Genomic DNA, 13759 nt, shown 5'->3' with positions numbered 1-13759 from the left:
CCTTTAAACAGGTCAACATACACAAGGCTGCGGGGCCAGACGGATTACCAGGACGTGTGCTCCGGGCATGTGCTGATCAACTGGCAGGTGTCTTCACTGACATTTTCAACATGTCCCTGATTGAGTTTGTAATACCAACATGCTTCAAGCAGACCACCATAGTCCCTGTGCCCAAGAACACAAAGGAAACCTGCCTAAATGACTACAGACCCGTGGCACTCACGTCCGTAGCCATGAAGTGCTTTGAAAGGCTGGTAATGACTCACATCAACACCATTATCCCAGAAACGCTAGACCGACTCCAATTTGCATACCGCCCAAACAGATCCACAGATGATGCAATCTCTATTGCACTCCACACTGCCCTTTCCCACCTGGACAAAAGGAACACCTATGTGAGAATGCTGTTCATTGACTACAGCTCAGCGTTCAACACTATAGTACCCTCAATGCTCATCACCAAGCTAAGGATCCTGGGACTAAACACCTCCCACTGCAACTTGATCCTGGACCTCCTGACGGGCCGCCCCCAGCTGGTGAGGTTAGGTAGCAACACATCTGCTACACTGATCCTCAACACTGGAGCTCCCCATGGGTGCGTGCTCAGTCCCCTCCTGTACTCCCTGTTCACCCACGACTGCATGACCAGGCACGACTCCAACACCATCATTAAGTTTGCTGACGACACAATAATAGTAAGCCTGATCACCGACAACGACGAGACAGCATATAGGGAGGGGGTCAGAGACCTGGCCGGGTGGTGCCAGAATAACAACCTATCCCTCAACGTAACCAAGACTAAGGAGATGATTGTGGACTACAGGAAAAGGAGCACCGAGCACGTCCCCATTCTCATCGACGGGGCTGTAGTGGAGCAGGTTGAGAGCTTCAAATTCCTTGGTGTCCACATCAACAACAAACTAGATTGGTCCAAACACACCAAGACAGCCGTGAAGAGGGCACGACAAAGCCTATTCTCCCTCAGGAAACGAAGATGTGGCATGGGTCCTGAGATCCTCAAAAGGTTCTACAGCTGCAACATCGAGAGCATCCTGACCGGTTGTATCACTGCCTGGTACGGCAATTGCTCGGCCTCCGACCGCAAGGCACTTCAGAGGTTAGTGCATACGGCCTAGTACATCACTGGGGCAAAGCTGCCTGCCATCCAGGACCTCTACACCAGGCAGTGTCAGAGGAAGGCCCTAAAAATTGTCAAAGACCCCAGCCACCCCAGTCATGGACTGTTCTCTCTACTACCGCATGGCAAGCGGTACCGGAGTGCAAAGTCTAGGGCAAAAAGGCTTCTCAACAGTTTTTACCCCCAAGCCATAAGACTCCTGAACAGGTAACCAAATGGTTACCTGGACTATTTGCATTGTGTGCCCCCACGCTGCTGCTACTCTCTGTTAATCTCATATACATAGTCACTTTAACTAGACATTCACTATACATTCATGTACATACTACCTAAATTGGCCCGACCAACCAGTGCTCCCACACATTGGCTAACCGGGCTATCTGCATTGTCTCCCACCACCACCCACCAAACCCTCTCTTTAACGATACCTACATGTACATACTACCTCAATAAGCCTGACTAACCGGTGTCTGTATATAGCCTTGCTACTCTCTTTTCATTTGTCTTTTTACTGTTGTTTTATTTCTTTACTTACCTACCTACACACACACACACACACACACACACAAACACACACACACACACACACACACACACACACACACACACCTTTATTTTTCCCGCTCCATTGGTTTGAGCCTGTAAGTAACCATTTCACTGTAAGGTCTACACCTGTTGTATTTGATTGATTTGATTATTATCAAAACTGTCATGGCTTGATTTTGATAGAGAGATCTAGTTACATAATCTATGAAAATGTTGATGATAATCTTGCTTTTTCTTTTTTTAAGGATTTATTTTTAATACCTTTCACATCTGCAAAATAGGATCTGTTATCCACAAGTCTGTTAGATTCTCGATCTGAAGAGCCTTTCAACTATACCCATCTCAAACATCTTGTTTCACAGAATTGTGCACTGCTTTTGATCAAGCGAGATTTCTAGATCTTGTCTGTTGGAGAGTAGGGGCGTCATGCACCCTAAACATCTGAGGGGCACAAAGTATGTGAGGATAGCTAGAGGGTGGTCTGTATTGTGGATTTTTCAAACCGCTGAAACAGCTTTTCCCTGCAGTCTAGAGCCATAACAATTATGCTTAATTCTATGTACAAATATGTCTTTATTTCTTCTTTTTTTACATATCTAAGCATATCTATTGACCTGTCCCGCTGACTGGTGGTTATTTTTTTTTTTTTATAAACTAAATATGCTTCTCTGCTAAAATCTGCATAAAAGATTGAAAGGAATGGGATTTTTATTCAGTACATTTAATAATAAGAATCATTTATTACATTCCCATAGCACTTTTTGTAGAATCTCAAAGTGCTTCAAGAGCAAATAAACTAACAAGCAATATATCATGACAGGTCAACCAATAGAGGCCCAAACTTTTGAAAGCTGCGTCCTCCGAAGATGGAGAGGGTCAGTTCGTGGCTTGAGAGAAGGGAGCTGTTCAGAGGATGGTAGATGATGGTGATGGAGTCTGCTGATGATCTTATAAAGTCTTAAATCCACTGGACTTCTCCTCTGCCTCTCTGTGTAGCCGCCACTTGGGTGATGCCTCAGCAGCTCGGGGCATCAGAAAGCCCACCACACAAAGTTCAGAATAGTAGCCAGTCGTCCTCTCTACGAGCCCTCTGACTGAGCACTGCTGTATCCTCCATCTGCCATTCCTCTCACGCTTCAGGCGACTCCTCAAATGATGTTTTGTAAAGATCTGGAATTGGCAGCCAGGTGAAACAAAAAAGATGGTACTGTGTCCAGATGCCAAAAACGGTTAATCTGTCAGTCAGTCTTCAAATCCGTGGCTCAAAAACGTGAGAAGTATGCAATATAAAGTAAATGTTACCAAAAACAAAAGAGCTGATTAAAAAACAGCAATTGAAAACACCTCAAATATTACTGAATATGTACACATTTGCAGGAGCTCTGTGCTTAGGCTGCTACTTTTTAAATGTATCTATGGAAGTCAATTAAGAACAAATTCTTATTTACAATGACGGCCTAGGAACAATGGGTTTAACTGCCTTGTTCAAGATTTTTACCTTGTTAGCTCAGGTATTTGATCTAGCAACCGTTCAGTTACTGGCCCAAAGCTCTAACCACTAGGCTGCCTGCCACCCCCTACTAGGGTGCCATGGAAACTATATAACTATTTAGTTATTGCTTGCTTTTCTAAAGTCTACCAACCTTGCCAGCAGGCATGCCAGCTAAGATAATTAGACAAGCTAGTTACTCTAACTTGATATCCTGAAATTGCTTTTTGGTAGCTAGTTATAAGGTTGGGAGATTGGGAATCTATCTGAGCTAGCTAGAGCCAACTTCATAAAATTGCTATGTGACTAGTAGTATTTATTTTTCATTTTTTAAACAGGACAAATTTGAGGGGGCATGTGCTCCTCTGCCCCCTATGGGCATGATGCCTCTGTGGAGAGGCATGGGGTGCTCAATGAAAAATTAATGGCTCTTGACTGACTTATGATTGTAGTGGGTATTATCATGGAGTGCAGCAGTAGCCTATAGCAAAGCTTTTCAAACAGACTGCTAATGACATGGGAATGGCAGGTTTTATTGTTTGAGAGGGGCGGGAGATCGTGACCAGAATTTCAAACACCCTGTCTGTCAACACATATATTATCATACACTGAGTGTACAAAACATTAAGAACACCTGCTCTTTCCGTGACATAGACTGACCAGGTGAATATAGGTGAAAGCTGTGATCCCTTCACTTTTTAAATCCACTTCAATCAGTGTAGATGATGGAGAGAAGGATGTTTAAGCCTTGAGACAATTCTTACATGGATTGTGTATGTGTGCCATTCAGAGGGTGACTGGGCAAGACAAAATATTTAATTAAGTGCCTTTGAACGAGTACGGTAGTAGGTGCCAGGCGCACCGGTTTGAGTTTGTCAAGAACTGCAACGCTGTTGGGTTTTTCATGCTCAACAATTTACCTTATGCTTCAGGAATTGTCCACCACCCAAAGGACATCCAGCCAACTTGACATAACTGTGGGAAGCATTGGAGTAAACATGGGTCAGCATCAATGTTCCCTATAATTCATTTCAGGTCTGCTGAGCACAAACTTGAATGTTGTGAAAATTCGGTGTAGACTGTACCCGCTATAAGCTACAGTTTTAACAGTGGCCATGTAGGCTACTGTGGCTATTTGATCACATTGTAGGCCTACGAGAGTGGCCTACCATCAAAACCAATGTAGAAAATTGAGAAAATGCATCTCATAACATTTTAACAGGGAAATATATGTTCTCTCATTCAGCCTACAGTAGAAGCAAAAGTATGGTGTTCAATGTAGACCTACATTTCATGAGACTTTTGAAAAAAACATGCAGGGCTTGACATTGACCTGTTTATCCACTTGTCCTTCAGACAAGGACGTGACTGAACATGTTGTGTTTGATGCAAGAAACCACTTTACAAAATAAAATGCATTATACCATTATTACAGAGAATCAGAAAAATTATTCTACCCTCTGCTTATTGTCTACTTAGATTATTCAAGCCTGTCTCAAAATACAACATTGCCCCTTTAAGACAAAACAAAGCTCTCTACCTGACTTGTTTTTCAGAGATGTATAGAAATGTACACATGTTGTGCTCTTGTAGGAAGCAATCACTCCCCTATTGCTGACTACAAATGATCTATAACTGGGCTAATAACTCACTAACTAGCAAAGGATATGAACAAAATGTGCACATGTGGCTGCATGCAGCTCTTGCTTTGATCTCAAAACAAGAACACATACTCAAGTCCACAGCTGTAAACACAGTCCAGTTCAAAGTAAATGGTGCAGATCCATATATGGCAATGATCTATTTGCATATAGGCCTACTGCAGCTCTGATTGGTTATGCTGTGCTGGTCTGTGTAGAGTACGGGCTGAGTCATGCAATAGAATCCTGCTCTGATGCCTTCTGCCTTCAACAAAATATCTTGCGTAGTTTGCTTTGTTTCGGTATGTTGCATTTAACATTTAAAGGGGCTAATATTGGGTTGATTACATCACAATTACCACAGTAAAGGGAAACATTGATAGTGCTAACTAACAGGGAAAACTCTAAAAAGTTGAGTGATGTTCAATTTTGTGCTTCTCTCCTTGGGCTGATATTTCTTCTGCGCTCTGCATTGCGGTCCTGGGGGCAGCTAGGCTACTGCTGTGCCCAGCTTAGAGGGAACATGGTATTGAGGCTGTAGAAAGGTTTTCCTAATGTTTTGTACACTCAGTGAATATAAACTTCATCCACACGGTTTAAAGATGATCAGATAAAGTTTGACATGATGATATTTGATTGTACTTTATCCAATTAGTGAGTTATTAAAACATACTTATCATGAAACATCATTCATTCATATGGCAACAATAGACACCATCCAATGATAAAATCCAAAAAGTTAAAAAAATATATTTCAGTCATTAGTACATAAAAACATACACAAACATACCCTTGTGTGGTTTATCCCAAGGTGCATTTCCATGTCACTGTGTTATTTATCTACACCTCCCAGGTCTCCTTTAGCCTGGTCCCAGACCTGTACTGTATGAGCTTTAGCCAACTCCCATAAATATTATTGTCATGTCATACAGCACATACAGATCTGGGACCAGGCTGGAAGACTTCAGAGAACCTCAGAGCATTCAGTAAAAGCTGAATGTCTTTATGTTACAGAATGTGACAAGCAATTAGACAGAGCACCAACCAGGGAGAAATAGCCTGTTACTGTGCTGGAATTCTAATCCTGTCCAGTCAGAAAAATCTTATTTTCTCCAACAGATCATGTTTATATGACATATCTGGGTCTCCACTGTGGAAAAATGTCAGAATCGTCAACCCCACTACATTGCTACTGCAAATCTTTATTATAAAAGCACCAAACATCAACTCAATTGATGTGCTTTGGGATGTTTTAAGTGTAGGCCTTTTTCACAGAGATTTAGTTATTGTGCTCATATTTTGATATACAAACAGTCAAAAGTTTAGTATTGACAAAAACAGTGTATAGGATCATTTAAAAATGATCATTTAGATGTAAAAAGATGTATCAGATTTTTCAGGTTCACAATATCCATATATATTATTATTAATTGTTTTTGCCTGTATAAATTAACTACACAATTTTTTCAAGCCAGTGAATCTCAATTTCCTCATAGATCCTCCTAAGACATGTTGATGAAGGCAAACAAACTAAGTGGCCATTGACTGTTTGCACTTAAAGATCAGGAACCAAGGGAGCCTACAATGGTTTCACTTAGTGACAGACAGGCAGCCCCATTTATTCTGCCAGGGTGAATGGTGATGGGATCTGGCTTGTCCTTTTGATCCCCCAAGCAAGCATCCCATTTCCCCTATAATAGGGTCAGTCATTATAGGCAAACAAAGGGTTACCTCCAATTTGGGTGGCAAGTCAGATAAAAAGAGTTCATTATTTTATGTCAACAGAGATGGGAAAACAACCTGCCTTGGTCAACGATTTCAGACAACCTATTTTATTTCAGTGTCTTGGCTCATTCTTTTAAACAAAGGAAATCAATATTTATGCATTCTGGCAAGGAATTTTGTGAGCTAACAAAGCCAATAATGGAGGATAGGGGGAGCAAGGTGACAGGTTCTCTAGGCAATGGATTTAATTGTGTTGTCTCTAAATAGATGAGATAAAACACCTACTTACTTAAGAGATCCTTTATTCCCCCTTTGCATTCCAGACTGAATCATACAGAATAAATACTCACTGTATCAAATTTACTGCAACCATTTTTGCTGAATTGGCAAAAGAAAATTCTAAATCCGACCTGTGACGGTTGGTGGTTGGACCCACATTGTCAACAATAGTTAGATACATTTTATCACTATCTAATTCACCAAAAGCATCCCAGACCTTAGCTTAGAGGAATGTGTTCTGTTCACCGTAGATGGAGGTCATTGCATTTGCCTGACCAAGCAAACACACATTCAGGGCATGGATGGCACCCAGCATTCTTTATCAGATTAAATGTCACTGGAGGGACTATTTAACTGGAATTTTCCTTGCTGTGTTCTAGATACAAATATTATTACAATATGTTACTTCAACTCTAGCGTGCAATTGAGTACTAACTGAAAAAAGTGCAGATATTATGCACAGAACATGCATATACAGGTCAATAATGTACACAAGTGTAAGAGGAAGTTACTCCAGGATCGGTGTAGCAGCTACCAGTAAAGCAACCGATAAACAACATACACTCTTAGAAAATAGGGTTCCAAAAGGGTTCTTCAGCTGTCCCCATAGGAGAACCCGTTTTGGTTCCAGCAAGAACCCTTTTGGGTTCCATATAGAACCCCCTATAGAAAGGGCTCTACATGGAACCCAAAAGGGTTCTACCTGGAACAAAAAAGTCTTCTTCAAATTATTCTCCTATGGGGACAGCCGAAGAACCCCTTTAGGTTCTACATAGCATTTTCTTTGTAAGAGTATAACACTGTAGCTTAATGTAACACTCCTCCGTACTGGTGTTAACTTGACACAACATTCGCTGAGAGCTATTATACAGTTCTTGAGGGTATTAGACAACTCGTATGGTATGTCCTGAAGCAGCTCTCAATGACAGTTAATATACACCCTCACTAGATTTACGGGTCAATAGAATACAGTACAATGTCCTGAACCCACACAAACACACTGTTTTATTTCAAGTTATGACAACTCATGTCTACCGGTTTTATTCCGTCAGCAGAGCTGGTTTTCAGAAATGCCTCTTCGTTCAGGCAGTTATTATGGTCTTGTATGTCAGGTAGTTACTGTATGTTGTGAATTATTTTTTCTTTTATTTCTTTATTTTAACAGGGGGTCAGCATTGATGTCACACCCTGACCATAGAGAGCCCTTGGTTCTCTATGGAGTGGTAAGTCAGGGCGTGACTAGGGGGTGTTCTAGTTCAATATTTCTATGTTGGTGTTTTGTATGGTTCCCAATTAGAGGCAGCTGGTAATCGTTGCCTCTAATTAGGGATCATATTTAGGTAGCCATTTTCCCACATGTGTTTGTGGGATATTATTTGTGTATGTGCTTGTAGCACCACTGAGGTTATGTTTCGTTGTTGGTTTATTGTTTTTTTGAGAAGTTTCACTGCAAATAAAGATGTGGAACTCAACACACGCTGCACCTTGGTCCCATCCTTATTACGAACATGACAATTGAGATCAGGGTCTCTTTTGCAAGGTAGCCTTGCACATACAAAACAAACACATTCCTCAGCAAATCGTTCCCCAATCAATATTTGAAATCCAATTGCAGTGTGTTATGACTATCAAATGCATAGCAGCAAATGCATAACACCTGGGGGATCTATGTGTGTTTGCCCACTATTGACTTTCTCTCTTATTGATTATGACAGTCATTTCTGATTCATGCCACCTCTATGGTCAAGGCTTAGCTTGCTGGTCCCAAAATGCTGTAGCCAACTCTTTTATTTTTGCTACTTGTCTTGCCATAGATGACAGCAAATGAACACAGAGAACAGTTCAAACAGGCTGAAGCACAAACAGACTGGACCACCAGGCTTGTCAAGGTTATCTGATGCCCAAATTTGTGATAGAATTAAATGTGCCTTAATAATAACAGAATAATAACACAGAATGATAATGTGTACCAGTAAGTGAATATGCTATAAATTTATCTGAATGTTGATAATAATCTGTGTTGTCTATTGATGTCTGATCTGAGTTTGATTGGTTATACCTAGGAATTCCTAAAAGGGTGCACGGCTCACAAGACATTCTGATCTACGAACTGAAACCTAAACAAGGAAAAGGACAGTCCAGAAACTTGCATTTCAACCTGCTCTTACCGTGTGACCACCTGCCTCTGGAAGTTTAAACACAGCAAAACTCCAAGCCAAAGAAAAGAGGAACAAACCAAAGTAACGGACAAATGAAAGAACTTGAACAGGACAACGACGACAACGATGATAAAAACTACAGATATGAAATACCATCTTGGGCGTACCCAGAAAGAAGCAATAGTACTGCTGTAGAACCTGCAGAACACGCAGTTGACCTGAACAGGACACACATGTGGACAACCCAATGCCTCTGCCAGAAGAGATTGATTAAGTGGAACAATCAATGGACTTACCTGTGGATGAAGAAATTCCAGCTCCTTTGTCATAAGCTCAAAGTGACCGCAACAGTGAAGTAGAGCAAAAGTCTCAGTTGCCTAGGAGAGAACGCAGAACGCCAAAGTTCTTCATGTATGACAAGCTTGGAACTCCAACCTATTACAATGCAGGACCAACAAACAATGTCCTGTAACAGTACCAGCCTGTGCACTATGCAAACCCACAAGCAATGGCCTCAGTGACAACTCCTGTTCAACCATACCATTACCAGCAGTATATCTATAGAATCTAAAAGAGAGAAGTATTGGCTAAAACAGAAATAGGCTGTTTAGTATGTAAAGCATATGAAAGTGCTCATGGACATATATTAGGGCCGAGTACAGAAACAAATATATGATATAGTTGAGTACTACTGTAACTCCTTTATAAAAAAGTTCCTGTTGCTATGCGCGAGAGAGAGAGAGAGAAAAAAGTTCCTGCTGATATGTTAGGTTAAGAGCCATACAAGACATAAGAATGTCTAAAGAGGCATATATAAGGAAAAATCATTTTTAAAGAGCCATATACGGTCAAATACTTACAAAAGAGCCATACAAAGAATGTAAATTCAAAGAACATCAAAAAATAGTTCCTGAATGTAACACATTCATACAGAACTTAAGGTCAATGGTGTTGTTATTGAGGCGATAGCTAATTTTGAAGGGGAGTGTGTGACAGAATGAAATGTGTCTTAACAATAACGAAATAATAATACAGAATCATAATGTGTACCAGTAAGTAATATACTATTCATTTATCGGATTGCTATAATACTATCTGTGTACTCTAATGATGTCTGATCTGAGTTTGAGTGGTTATAGCTAGGAATTCCTAGGTATAACCTACTCACTACAAGTGACTTGAAGCTGAAGCTACTGTACATCTCTGTGTGATGTATTAATATATTTCCCCTTTAAGGGGTATAACACACACAGGTGATTCACATTCTTCTCACACAATGACTTCCCTGTTGTTTTAGCTTCCAGTCAATATGGCTGCAGTGAGTGGCGGGTCGCCCATACCAGAAGGAGGAAAGCGCGCCAGAGGCTCTCTATGTCCTATTCAATACACATTCTCAAGGTTATTGATTAATCTGCTGTAATGAACAATGTGCTATGCTTATTATGATGATTATGGTTTAACAGGTTGATACTCACAATGATCATGGTCATGTTATTTCCACAGTGTTTTGAACACAATTAGCAACTGTCAGTCTTTGTTTTGTTTGTTTCTTCCCTTGACCTGGTAAAATTGTTATTTGTGTTGTGCTCACAGTTTCTCCCCTGTCACAAAGAGATGCCTCAATATTGATTGTATTTTTATGAGCTGAAGGTTCTTATAAGGATGCACTCCTTGTCTTACCTGCCGACGGCGGCAGGGAGATTCTGCTCCTCTGTGGTGTTGCTGTTCATTCCCTCAGAGTGGAGGAGGATTCCCTACTGAAATATAATCACTAACAGTCTCTTTGGTTTATGACATCAAACCTGCTTATATGAAACAGGGGGGAAGGGAGGCAACTTCAGTCAGGAATTTGTGGCAAAGTTTCAACACAGAAGAAGACCCTTAGCAATTTAATGTACAGATATTTTGTATAATGCCAATTCCATGGTAACGGAATTGAGCTGAGGCTGTTTTTCACTTCAAATGTATACAAAACAAAAACCATTGATTTCAAAGTTTAACAAACCATATTCACAAGGACTACTTTTAACAATTTACACTGCACATTTGACAAAAACACATTTACTGGAAGTATTATGCAGATGCAAAGTTTGGTAACAGAATTTCGGTAAAATCGCAAAAGTGTTTTATGTCAAAACAAATTGTCTAACATTGTCACATAGGTGTTCCTTTTGTCCAGGTGGGAAAGGACAGTGTGGAGTGCAATAGAGGTTGCGTCGTCTGTGGATCTGTTAGGGCGGTATGCAAATTGGAATGGGTCTAGGATGATGGTGTTGATACAGACTTGAATGCAATGAGTCTGCAGTCCATCATGGAGGTTACCTTGGTGTTCTTGGGCACAGGGACTATGGTGGTCTGCTTGAAACAGGTATTACAGACTCGTCATGGAGAGGTTTAAAATGTAGGTGAAGACACTTGCCAGTTGGTCAGCGCTTGCTCTGAGTACACATCCTGGTAATCCGTCTTGCCCTGCGGCCTTGTGAATGTTGACCTGTTTAAAGGTCTTACTCACATCGGCTACAGAGAGCGTGATCACACAGTCGTCCGGAACAGTTGGTGCTCTCATGAATACTTCAGTGTTGCTTGCCTCGAAGTGTGCATAGAAGTAATTTAGCTCGTCTGGTAGGTTCGTGTCACTGGGCTCAGCTCTTTGGGCTCAGCTCTTTGAGTGTAGTCTTAGTGCCAGCATCGGTGTGTGGTGGTAAATAGACAGCTAAGAAAAATATAGATGAAAACTGTCTTGGTAAATAGTGTGGTCAACAGCTTATCATGAGATACTCTACCTCAGGCGAGCAAAACCTTGAGACTTCCTAAATATTAGACATCGGGCACCAGCTGTTATTGACAATTAGACACAGACTACCACCCCTTGTCTTACCGGAGGCAACTGTTCTGTCTTGCTGATCCACGGAAAACCCAGCCAACAGTATATTATCCATGTCATCATTCAGCCACGACTCGGTGAAGCATAAGATATTACAGTTTTTAATGTCCTGTTATGTAGTTTTTAATGTAAACATTATGTACAAAATAAGTATTAAATATCTCCTTCGAATTAAGATTCTAAGATGTTTGCAGAAAGAATGGGGTGTTGGCTATAACATGGTATCCTTTGGTTATTGCACTACAGTAAGTGAAGTGGATTTACACCCGGTAACAGAATTGTGATAACGGAATTTCATCATGGGTCCCTGATCTGTACTACACAGAAATGCATAATTATGGATATGAATGTCATTCTCTTCATGGTGATGTATTCCTAAATAGGAATGCAAAGGTAGAAATATCCAATATCCTGCTTTGTATATTTGGGTATTATTCTACACACTATTTTAATGAGCTCTGCCACCAAACAAGACCAAATTTGGTTGGTCCGGACCAGACCAAATCTGAACCAATCATAGACATCTATGTTTCACAAGTTTGAACATCAAAGTACAGCACAGTAGAGCTCAGTAGAGTACAGAACAGTATCATATAGTTCTGTACAGTACAGTAGAGTACAGTACAGTAAAGTATAGTTCAGTACAGTACAGTACATTATACTGTACACTACTCTAGTTTGCTCTACTGTGTACTGTACTGAACTATACTCCACTCTACTCTACTCTACTGTACAGTACAGGACTGTACTGTACAGTACTGAACTATACTCTACTTTTCTTTACTGTACTACAGGTACTTGCTCTACTGCATAATATGCTGTACTGTGCTATCCAAACCTGTGAAACATAGACGTCTATGATTGGTTCAGATTTGGTCCAATAATGTTGAAATCAAGGCTGGTCCGGATCGGACCAAAAAACAACTTATGTGGACGTTGATATCAAGGCCAGCATGTACCAAATTTAAACTTTCAACGTCCATGGATGTCTGGTGTTGGTCGGTGCTCAGTGGGTGAGGATGGTGGTTACAGTAAATGGAAAGAGAGGGGGCTCATTGGTAGGTGTCAGCTAAGAGTCGGGAGAGGAGACATCAATGAGTGAGAGAGAAAAGAGAGAGAGTGGGAGAGAGAGGGAGAGGTTGTCCAGGCTTTTCACACTCCGGCTTTGACCACAAGACAACAGAAAGATAAAGAAAACAGTTATGAGCTGAACATAACAGAATGCCAATGGACAGGAGGACAGTCGCAGGTGACCCAACTGTGGTTTGTGGCTACTATGATTTCCCATTGTAGCCCATTCAATTGCCAAAATTCCATTTCAGATTTTTCCCAGAAATTATGTTACCAATTTGGTAACAGAATTTCAAGTTTTAATCACTTAATAATTAATAAACAAAATTGATATCAGTAAAAACACAAACTAATTGATAGGTCTACCTTGTTACTTCTGTGAACTTTCATTATCCTCCCTCCTCATGAGGGAGAGAAATTAGAAAATATCTTAAAAATATGTGGGTTTTTGGTGACTGAATTTCAAGGCACAAAACAATGTTTCTTAAAATGACATAAGGCAGAAATGTTTTTCCTAAGCTAAAATATAAGTGTTGACATTAGTTCACAGGGGGTCTTCAACATTCTTGTGTTTTGATGTATTGCTTACATATTTTAAGAGCTTCTCTGGTAGATGTTTTCTGTTTGACATTAAATACTTTGCTTATTCCCAATTCGTAGGATAGTTTTGTTGTTGTTGAAAAATGTATATACTGCATGCCTTAATATAAAATCAAAAAAGAAACTCAGGTTTCATTTGACACCAAATTTGATGTGCTTCTACGAACTCCACATGTTGGTGCTCATGGGTCCTTTACATGGAAATGTCCATAGTGTTTTCTTTGACTC

This window comes from Oncorhynchus tshawytscha, linkage group LG03, assembly GCF_018296145.1.
Source record: "Oncorhynchus tshawytscha isolate Ot180627B linkage group LG03, Otsh_v2.0, whole genome shotgun sequence".
Lineage (NCBI taxonomy): Eukaryota > Metazoa > Chordata > Actinopteri > Salmoniformes > Salmonidae > Oncorhynchus > Oncorhynchus tshawytscha.
The sequence above is the reverse complement of the archived record's forward strand: the minus strand, read 5'-3'. Positions refer to the sequence as shown.